The sequence below is a fragment of the Dromaius novaehollandiae genome, chromosome 3, assembly GCF_036370855.1.
Source record: "Dromaius novaehollandiae isolate bDroNov1 chromosome 3, bDroNov1.hap1, whole genome shotgun sequence".
In the NCBI taxonomy this organism is placed as follows: Eukaryota; Metazoa; Chordata; class Aves; order Casuariiformes; family Dromaiidae; genus Dromaius; species Dromaius novaehollandiae.
The window spans coordinates 11,130,876-11,140,026 of record NC_088100.1 but is presented as its reverse complement, the minus strand read 5'-3'; positions in this window follow the sequence as shown (position 1 = coordinate 11,140,026).

Sequence of the window (9,151 nt, the reverse complement as noted above, 5' to 3'; positions counted from 1 at the left end):
TTTCAGCCACATGTCTGCAGCGCTGTGAGCCAACGGGGTGCCCTCCTGTCGTGTCCTTCCTTGGGGCCCCAGCCTTGTCTGGGAGCCACACCAACATTTCCTCCAGCAGCTGGTTCTGCGCTTTGTGAGCAGCTTGGCTGGCCTTGTGGGAATCGATGAGGGCTGTGAGGAGCCCTTCCAGCTGGGAGACTGGAACACTGGTCCCTGCAGGGGCTGGAGCCGGTGGCAGAGCTGAGGGGCCCTCCTCACTGTGTTATCTCTTCTGGGAACATTTTCTTGGAGGAGCTCTCCTGGCTGCTGGCAGCTCTGGTGTCTCCATGTCCTCCCTGGAGACGCTCCAGCTCTCACGGGACTGGCCGTGTTTTTCCTGGGGGACACTCTTCTTTGATGGCAGCTCTGGTGTCCTCATGTCCTCACTGGAGCTGCTCCAGCTCTCATGGGACTGCCACAGTTGCCCCTGGTGAGCTCCCTTGCTCTGCAGCAACGCCTGCTCTGCCTGGCTGGGAGGGCAAGGGCTGCGCACATCCCCTTGTGTCCCAGGACCCTGATCCTTCCTGCTGGTGGCCAGCAGGGACTCCTCAGTGTCCTTGCTGCTGCTGGCTGTTTCCCCACGCTCTCTTTTCCAGGCTGATACCTCCTTGTCCTTCCAAGACATCTCCTGTGCTGCTCTCAGGAAAGCACGTGGAGCAGAGCAGGCTTGACCCTGCTGCTGTCCCAGGCATGCCATGACAAGGTCTGTAGCCTCTTCCTTTTCAGGGCTCTCTTCCTCTGGCTGCCTCCTGCTCTGAGAGCTGAGTCTCTGCTCTCTCATCATGGGAGATGTGGGACACCTGCTCTTCTCCTGCTTGGGGCCTGGGGGCTCTTCTGCAGAGCACCTGGTCTGAGCATGCCTGGTCCAGTGCTGCAAGGGGGAGTGATATGGCAGCCCAGCACCTCTGTGTGGAGGGGGAGGCTGGGAGGCTTTTTGCCCTGCGACAGGGGCCGCAACCTTCTTGCAGGCCGGGATCCTTGCTGGCGGCCCAACACGCTGTTTTATCTGCTGATGTGCAGCTCTAGCTGCTTTTTGACAGTGTTGTTGAGGAAGGGCAGCTCCTGCACACTGGGAACCACCACCTCATCAGGCTCAGCATGCCACTGAGGTGTTCGAGGAGCTGAGCTTGGCAACTCCTGCTGAGGTTCACCCAGACTGGCTGACAGGCCTGCTTCCTGCTGCCATTCATTTTCCTGGATGAGACACTCCAAGCTCTCCTTGCCATTCCAGCTGAAATCCAACTCCACAGCACTGAACTCAGCTTTGCCTGGGAAGGTTTGCCTCTGCATGCTGGAAACCTGCTCCGTGTCTGGCTTTGCAGGCAGTGGTGGTGGGCTAGGAGGCCAGGACAGGTCAGCGTGCAGGGATTTGCAGATAGCAGCCGGCAGCCCCAGTTGCATCTCAAGTTTCTTTTTCCGGACACGCTCCTCCAAGTCTTCTTGGGCATCAGGGTACAAGAAAGTTGTCTCCGTTTCCATGATGTGGAAGGCCAGCACCTTTGGGCATCGGGGGGGGGAACACTCAGGTGGGCCTGAAAGTGCTGCTGCTGCAGGCCACTGCCAGCCATGTGGCAGCTGGCCCCCACTTCCCTGCCAGGTGGGCGAGTCGCCAGGTCCTGCTGCTTCTCCTGGCTAGGCCGGGGATACGTGAGGACAGGCTGCACTCTAGAGCCTTGAGCCAGACCTTCTCCATCAGTGAAAGAGGAGAAAGACTCCCCTGAAAAAGAGCTGGCTTGGCTCCCCAAAGTTGAAGTGAGGGAATAATCGCTAGCAGGGGAGAAAGACGTCCCTGAAGAGAAGCTGGCTTCACTTGCTGAGTCACAAGTGATGGAGCTGCTGTTGATGGCCTCCCAGGTGAGCCTGTGTGAGAGGGAGGAGGTGAAGTCTATGCCTGCGATGGTGGGAGCCCTGTCATGCTTGCTCTCACATGGACCACTTCTGCCTGCTGCGTGGGAGCAGCCTGTTTCTCCTGCCTCTGCTACCTCTTGCCCCTGCCCTGGGTGGGACACCTTTGTCCTGCTCTTCCTGCACCCGGGGCTGCAGCGTCAGATGGAGGTGAGGTCTGCAAGCCTTCACTGCTGGACAGTCTCTGGCAGCAAGCTTTACAGTACCTGGGGCAGAGTGTCCTGGAGCCAGCTCTGTCCTTGGGGCTTTTCCCTTCTTCTGGCAGCTCCTCCATTAATACTCATTTGCACCCTTGCTTGCAACTAGTTTTCGGTTTAAAGACTAGTTTCTGTGGAGGTCTCTGTCCTTGCTCGTCTTTATGATGACCTTGATGGGCAAGGCAGCCAGCATGGGCTTCAGTATGGCCTCCTCTGGCCTCCCCTGCATTGTCTTGAGTCAGCAGCCACCCGGAGGTGTGAGGGGACCGGTGAGAGCTTTGCCATCCCCCTCCCCTCTGCCAGCCCTCACTGCTCTCTTCCCTCCACTTGTGGATCAAGCTCACCACCACCACCTCCTCCTCCTCAGCATTTTACTCCCTTCAGCATCAGCTCTGCCCACAGGGAAGCAAAGGGGAAGATGCAGGACTTTCAGCACAGCCCCATCTACCACCACCCCAAAGAGCTCCTCGCAAGCCCCAGAGCTCAGGGCTGTGGTCCTGGCCCCATTCCGGGGGTTTCAGGTCACCTCCATGCCACCCCCACATCTTCCTGCAATGCTGAGAGGCAGGGATTTTGAAGGAGATGGGCCCACTCTGTCCCACAGAAAGGAGGAGAGGTGGTGCCCTCAAAAGCCTTTATCTGCTCTTCCCAGGGATGCTGCCTGTCAGAGTGCTTTGACTGGAGTGAGGACAGTCTGCTGCAGGGGGGAACACCACCTGCTGGGTCTCCATCCTCTCTGTCCCTGTGCTGGACACCGAGCCCCACTGTCCTCTCCCGCTTGCTACCTTTGGGGAACTGCACTGTGCCCACACCTGAAATGCAGCTGTCGCGAGCCAGGGACCTCCAGGCAGCCGGGGAGCCCATAAGAGCCCATATTTCAATGGACATGACTTTGTTAGGAGAGCTCCTGCTCCCTGGGAGGGCCTGGCCAGGAGCTGCTGCTCACTGGGTCCATGCCCCACCTGCACAGCTGCAAGGGGAAGAGCACAGTCAGCCAGGGCTGGGGGTTGGGGTGCCAGGAATGGGGCTGCTCTCTGTGCTCCTAACCAGCAGCACGGGGGGTTGCTCCCCACAGGCAACAGGAGCCAGCCTTGCTGTGTCCCCAGGGGGGCTGCTCCCACCCTGGCTCTGCCCCTTGCTATGCCCCGGCCTCGCTGGCACTGTGTCCCCATAGCATCCATCACTCCCATCAGGAAAGTCTCACCGGAGAGCCCACCGAGTCCTTCCCCATCACCTCTCGCAGACAGTCCCAGGCAGCCCCTTCCCCCCAGCAGCCCTGGCGATACCCCAGCCCCACAGACTACTGCACCCAGCCCCACTCACTCCAAGAGCGCAGCATCTGCAGCCTGGCGTGTCACTGTCACATGCTGTTGCTCTCCTCTGGAGATCCCTGCGGGAGCTGGCACTCTGCACTCTTGCAGCTCCTCTCCGCCCCTCCCCTTGTTCTTGCCAAATTAGGCCTTGATTTTTTCTAGGAGCTTGGTGCAGGCTCTCTCGAGGCACGGCAGGATGAGGACGAGCCCACAGCAGATGCTGCCCAGCAGAGGTGGTGTCTCCCTCTCCAGTGTCCTGTGCCCAGGCGCCACATGTGAGGGCAGAGGCCTGGTGGGGGCCTGGTGTGGCTGAGACCCCGCCTGCCCAGCTCGCAAGAATGAAGTTGTGGAAAGATGGAGCCCCTTTGCCTGCTGGGTGGGGGCAGCCCTTTCCTCCTGCCCCTGCTGCCTCTTGCCCCTGCCCTGGGGTGGGTGCCTGTGTGCTGCTCTTCCTGCGCCCAGGGCTGCAGCATCAGATGGAGGTGAGGTCTGCAAGCCTTCCTTGCCGGAGAGTCTCTGGCGCCGAGCTTTACCGCATTTGGGGCAGAGTCTCCTGGAGCTGGCTCTGTCCTTGGGGTTTCCCTTGCCCTTCCCCTGCTCTGGCTCCTCTGTTAATACCTGTTGGCAGACTTGCTCCAGACTCATTTTCTGCTTAAAGACAGGACTCCTTTGGCAGTCTCTGTCCTTGCTCATATTTGTGGTGATATTGGTGGGCAAGGCAGCCGGCACGGGCGCATCCTGCACTGCTCTCCGTCCCCTGCAGTGAGGGCAGCTTTCAGCCACATGTCTGCAGCGCTGTGAGCCAACGGGGTGCCCTCCTGTCGTGTCCTTCCTTGGGGCCCCAGCCTTGTCTGGGAGCCACACCAACATTTCCTCCAGCAGCTGGTTCTGCGCTTTGTGAGCAGCTTGGCTGGCCTTGTGGGAATCGATGAGGGCTGTGAGGAGCCCTTCCAGCTGGGAGACTGGAACACTGGTCCCTGCAGGGGCTGGAGCCGGTGGCAGAGCTGAGGGGCCCTCCTCACTGTGTTATCTCTTCTGGGAACATTTTCTTGGAGGAGCTCTCCTGGCTGCTGGCAGCTCTGGTGTCTCCATGTCCTCCCTGGAGACGCTCCAGCTCTCACGGGACTGGCCGTGTTTTTCCTGGGGGACACTCTTCTTTGATGGCAGCTCTGGTGTCCTCATGTCCTCACTGGAGCTGCTCCAGCTCTCATGGGACTGCCACAATTGCCCCTGGTGAGCTCCCTTGCTCTGCAGCAACGCCTGCTCTGCCTGGCTGGGAGGGCAAGGGCTGCGCACATCCCCTTGTGTCCCAGGACCCTGATCCTTCCTGCTGGTGGCCAGCAGGGACTCCTCAGTGTCCTTGCTGCTGCTGGCTGTTTCCCCACGCTCTCTTTTCCAGGCTGATACCTCCTTGTCCTTCCAAGACATCTCCTGTGCTGCTCTCAGGAAAGCACGTGGAGCAGAGCAGGCTTGACCCTGCTGCTGTCCCAGGCATGCCATGACAAGGTCTGTAGCCTCTTCCTTTTCAGGGCTCTCTTCCTCTGGCTGCCTCCTGCTCTGAGAGCTGAGTCTCTGCTCTCTCATCATGGGAGATGTGGGACACCTGCTCTTCTCCTGCTTGGGGCCTGGGGGCTCTTCTGCAGAGCACCTGGTCTGAGCATGCCTGGTCCAGTGCTGCAAGGGGGAGTGATATGGCAGCCCAGCACCTCTGTGTGGAGGGGGAGGCTGGGAGGCTTTTTGCCCTGCGACAGGGGCCGCAACCTTCTTGCAGGCCGGGATCCTTGCTGGCGGCCCAACACGCTGTTTTATCTGCTGATGTGCAGCTCTAGCTGCTTTTTGACAGTGTTGTTGAGGAAGGGCAGCTCCTGCACACTGGGAACCACCACCTCATCAGGCTCAGCATGCCACTGAGGTGTTCGAGGAGCTGAGCTTGGCAACTCCTGCTGAGGTTCACCCAGATTGGCTGACAGGCCTGCTTCCTGCTGCCATTCATTTTCCTGGATGAGACACTCCAAGCTCTCCTTGCCATTCCAGCTGAAATCCAACTCCACAGCACTGAACTCAGCTTTGCCTGGGAAGGTTTGCCTCTGCATGCTGGAAACCTGCTCCGTGTCTGGCTTTGCAGGCAGTGGTGGTGGGCTAGGAGGCCAGGACAGGTCAGCGTGCAGGGATTTGCAGCCAGCAGCCCCAGTTGCATCTCAAGTTTCTTTTTCTGGACACGCTCCTCCAAGTCTTCTTGGGCATCAGGGTACAAGAAAGTTGTCTCCGTTTCCATGATGTGGAAGGCCAGCACCTTTGGGCATTGGGGGGGAACACTCAGGTGGGCCTGAAAGTGCTGCTGCTGCAGGCAGTGGTGGTGGGCTAGGAGGCCAGGACAGGTCAGCGTGCAGGGATTTGCAGCCAGCAGCCAGCAGCCCCAGTTGCATCTCAAGTTTCTTTTTCCGGACACGCTCCTCCAAGTCTTCTTGGGCATCAGGGTACAAGAAAGTTGTCTCCGTTTCCATGATGTGGAAGGCCAGCACCTTTGGGCATCGGGGGGGAACACTCAGGTGGGCCTGAAAGTGCTGCTGCTGCAGGCCACTGCCAGCCATGTGGCAGCTGGCCCCCACTTCCCTGCCAGGTGGGCGAGTCGCCAGGTCCTGCTGCTTCTCCTGGCTAGGCCGGGGATACGTGAGGACAGGCTGCACTCTAGAGCCTTGAGCCAGATCTTCTCCATCAGTGAAAGAGGAGAAAGACTCCCCTGAAAAAGAGCTGGCTTGGCTCCCCAAAGTTGAAGTGAGGGAATAATCGCTAGCAGGGGAGAAAGACGTCCCTGAAGAGAAGCTGGCTTCACTTGCTGAGTCACAAGTGATGGAGCTGCTGTTGATGGCCTCCCAGGTGAGCCTGTGTGAGAGGGAGGAGGTGAAGTCTATGCCTGCGATGGTGGGAGCCCTGTCATGCTTGCTCTCACATGGACCACTTCTGCCTGCTGCGTGGGAGCAGCCTGTTTCTCCTGCCTCTGCTACCTCTTGCCCCTGCCCTGGGTGGGACACCTTTGTCCTGCTCTTCCTGCACCCGGGGCTGCAGCGTCAGATGGAGCTGAGGTCTGCAAGCCTTCACTGCTGGACAGTCTCTGGCAGCAAGCTTTACAGTACCTGGGGCAGAGTGTCCTGGAGCCGGCTCTGTCCTTGGGGCTTTTCCCTTCTTCTGGCAGCTCCTCCATTAATACTCATTTGCACCCTTGCTTGCAACTAGTTTTCGGTTTAAAGACTAGTTTCTGTGGAGGTCTCTGTCCTTGCTCGTCTTTATGATGACCTTGATGGGCAAGGCAGCCAGCATGGGCTTCAGTATGGCCTCCTCTGGCCTCCCCTGCATTGTCTTGAGTCAGCAGCCACCCGGAGGTGTGAGGGGACCGGTGAGAGCTTTGCCATCCCCCTCCCCTCTGCCAGCCCTCACTGCTCTCTTCCCTCCACTTGTGGATCAAGCTCACCACCACCACCTCCTCCTCCTCAGCATTTTACTCCCTTCAGCATCAGCTCTGCCCACAGGGAAGCAAAGGGGAAGATGCAGGACTTTCAGCACAGCCCCATCTACCACCACCCCAAAGAGCTCCTCGCAAGCCCCAGAGCTCAGGGCTGTGGTCCTGGCCCCATTCCGGGGGTTTCAGGTCACCTCCATGCCACCCCCACATCTTCCTGCAATGCTGAGAGGCAGGGATTTTGAAGGAGATGGGCCCACTCTGTCCCACAGAAAGGAGGAGAGGTGGTGCCCTCAAAAGCCTTTATCTGCTCTTCCCAGGGATGCTGCCTGTCAGAGTGCTTTGACTGGAGTGAGGACAGTCTGCTGCAGGGGGGAACACCACCTGCTGGGTCTCCATCCTCTCTGTCCCTGTGGTGGACACCGAGCCCCACTGTCCTCTCCCGCTTGCCACCTTTGGGGAACTGCACTGTGCCCACACCTGAAATGCAGCTGTCGCGAGCCAGGGACCTCCAGGCAGCCGGGGAGCCCATAAGAGCCCATATTTCAATGGACATGACTTTGTTAGGAGAGCTCCTGCTCCCTGGGAGGGCCTGGCCAGGAGCTGCTGCTCACTGGGTCCATGCCCCACCTGCACAGCTGCAAGGGGAAGAGCACAGTCAGCCAGGGCTGGGGGTTGGGGTGCCAGGAATGGGGCTGCTCTCTGTGCTCCTAACCAGCAGCACGGGGGGTTGCTCCCCACAGGCAACAGGAGCCAGCCTTGCTGTGTCCCCAGGGGGGCTGCTCCCACCCTGGCTCTGCCCCTTGCTATGCCCCGGCCTCGCTGGCACTGTGTCCCCATAGCATCCATCACTCCCATCAGGAAAGTCTCACCGGAGAGCCCACCGAGTCCTTCCCCATCACCTCTCGCAGACAGTCCCAGGCAGCCCCTTCCCCCCAGCAGCCCTGGCGATACCCCAGCCCCACAGACTACTGCACCCAGCCCCACTCACTCCAAGAGCGCAGCATCTGCAGCCTGGCGTGTCACTGTCACATGCTGTTGCTCTCCTCTGGAGATCCCTGCGGGAGCTGGCACTCTGCACTCTTGCAGCTCCTCTCCGCCCCTCCCCTTGTTCTTGCCAAATTAGGCCTTGATTTTTTCTAGGAGCTTGGTGCAGGCTCTCTCGAGGCACGGCAGGATGAGGACGAGCCCACAGCAGATGCTGCCCGGCAGAGGTGGTGTCTCCCTCTCCAGTGTCCTGTGCCCAGGCGCCACATGTGAGGGCAGAGGCCTGGTGGGGGCCTGGTGTGGCTGAGACCCCGCCTGCCCAGCTCGCAAGAATGAAGTTGTGGAAAGATGGAGCCCCTTTGCCTGCTGGGTGGGGGCAGCCCTTTCCTCCTGCCCCTGCTGCCTCTTGCCCCTGCCCTGGGGTGGGTGCCTGTGTGCTGCTCTTCCTGCGCCCAGGGCTGCAGCATCAGATGGAGGTGAGGTCTGCAAGCCTTCCTTGCCGGAGAGTCTCTGGCGCCGAGCTTTACCGCATTTGGGGCAGAGTCTCCTGGAGCTGGCTCTGTCCTTGGGGTTTCCCTTGCCCTTCCCCTGCTCTGGCTCCTCTGTTAATACCTGTTGGCAGACTTGCTCCAGACTCATTTTCTGCTTAAAGACAGGACTCCTTTGGCAGTCTCTGTCCTTGCTCATATTTGTGGTGATATTGGTGGGCAAGGCAGCCGGCACGGGCGCATCCTGCACTGCTCTCCGTCCCCTGCAGTGAGGGCAGCTTTCAGCCACATGTCTGCAGCGCTGTGAGCCAACGGGGTGCCCTCCTGTCGTGTCCTTCCTTGGGGCCCCAGCCTTGTCTGGGAGCCACACCAACATTTCCTCCAGCAGCTGGTTCTGCGCTTTGTGAGCAGCCTGGCTGGCCTTGTGGGAATCGATGAGGGCTGTGAGCAGCCCTTCCAGCTGGGAGACTGGAACACTGGTCCCTGCAGGGGCTGGAGCCGGTGGCAGAGCTGAGGGGCCCTCCTCACTGTGTTATCTCTTCTGGGAACATTTTCTTGGAGGAGCTCTCCTGGCTGCTGGCAGCTCTGGTGTCTCCATGTCCTCCCTGGAGATGCTCCAGCTCTCACGGGACTGGCCGTGTTTTTCCTGGGGGACACTCTTCTTTGATGGCAGCTCTGGTGTCCTCATGTCCTCACTGGAGCTGCTCCAGCTCTCATGGGACTGCCACAGTTGCCCCTGGTGAGCTCCCTTGCTCTGCAGCAACGCCTGCTCTG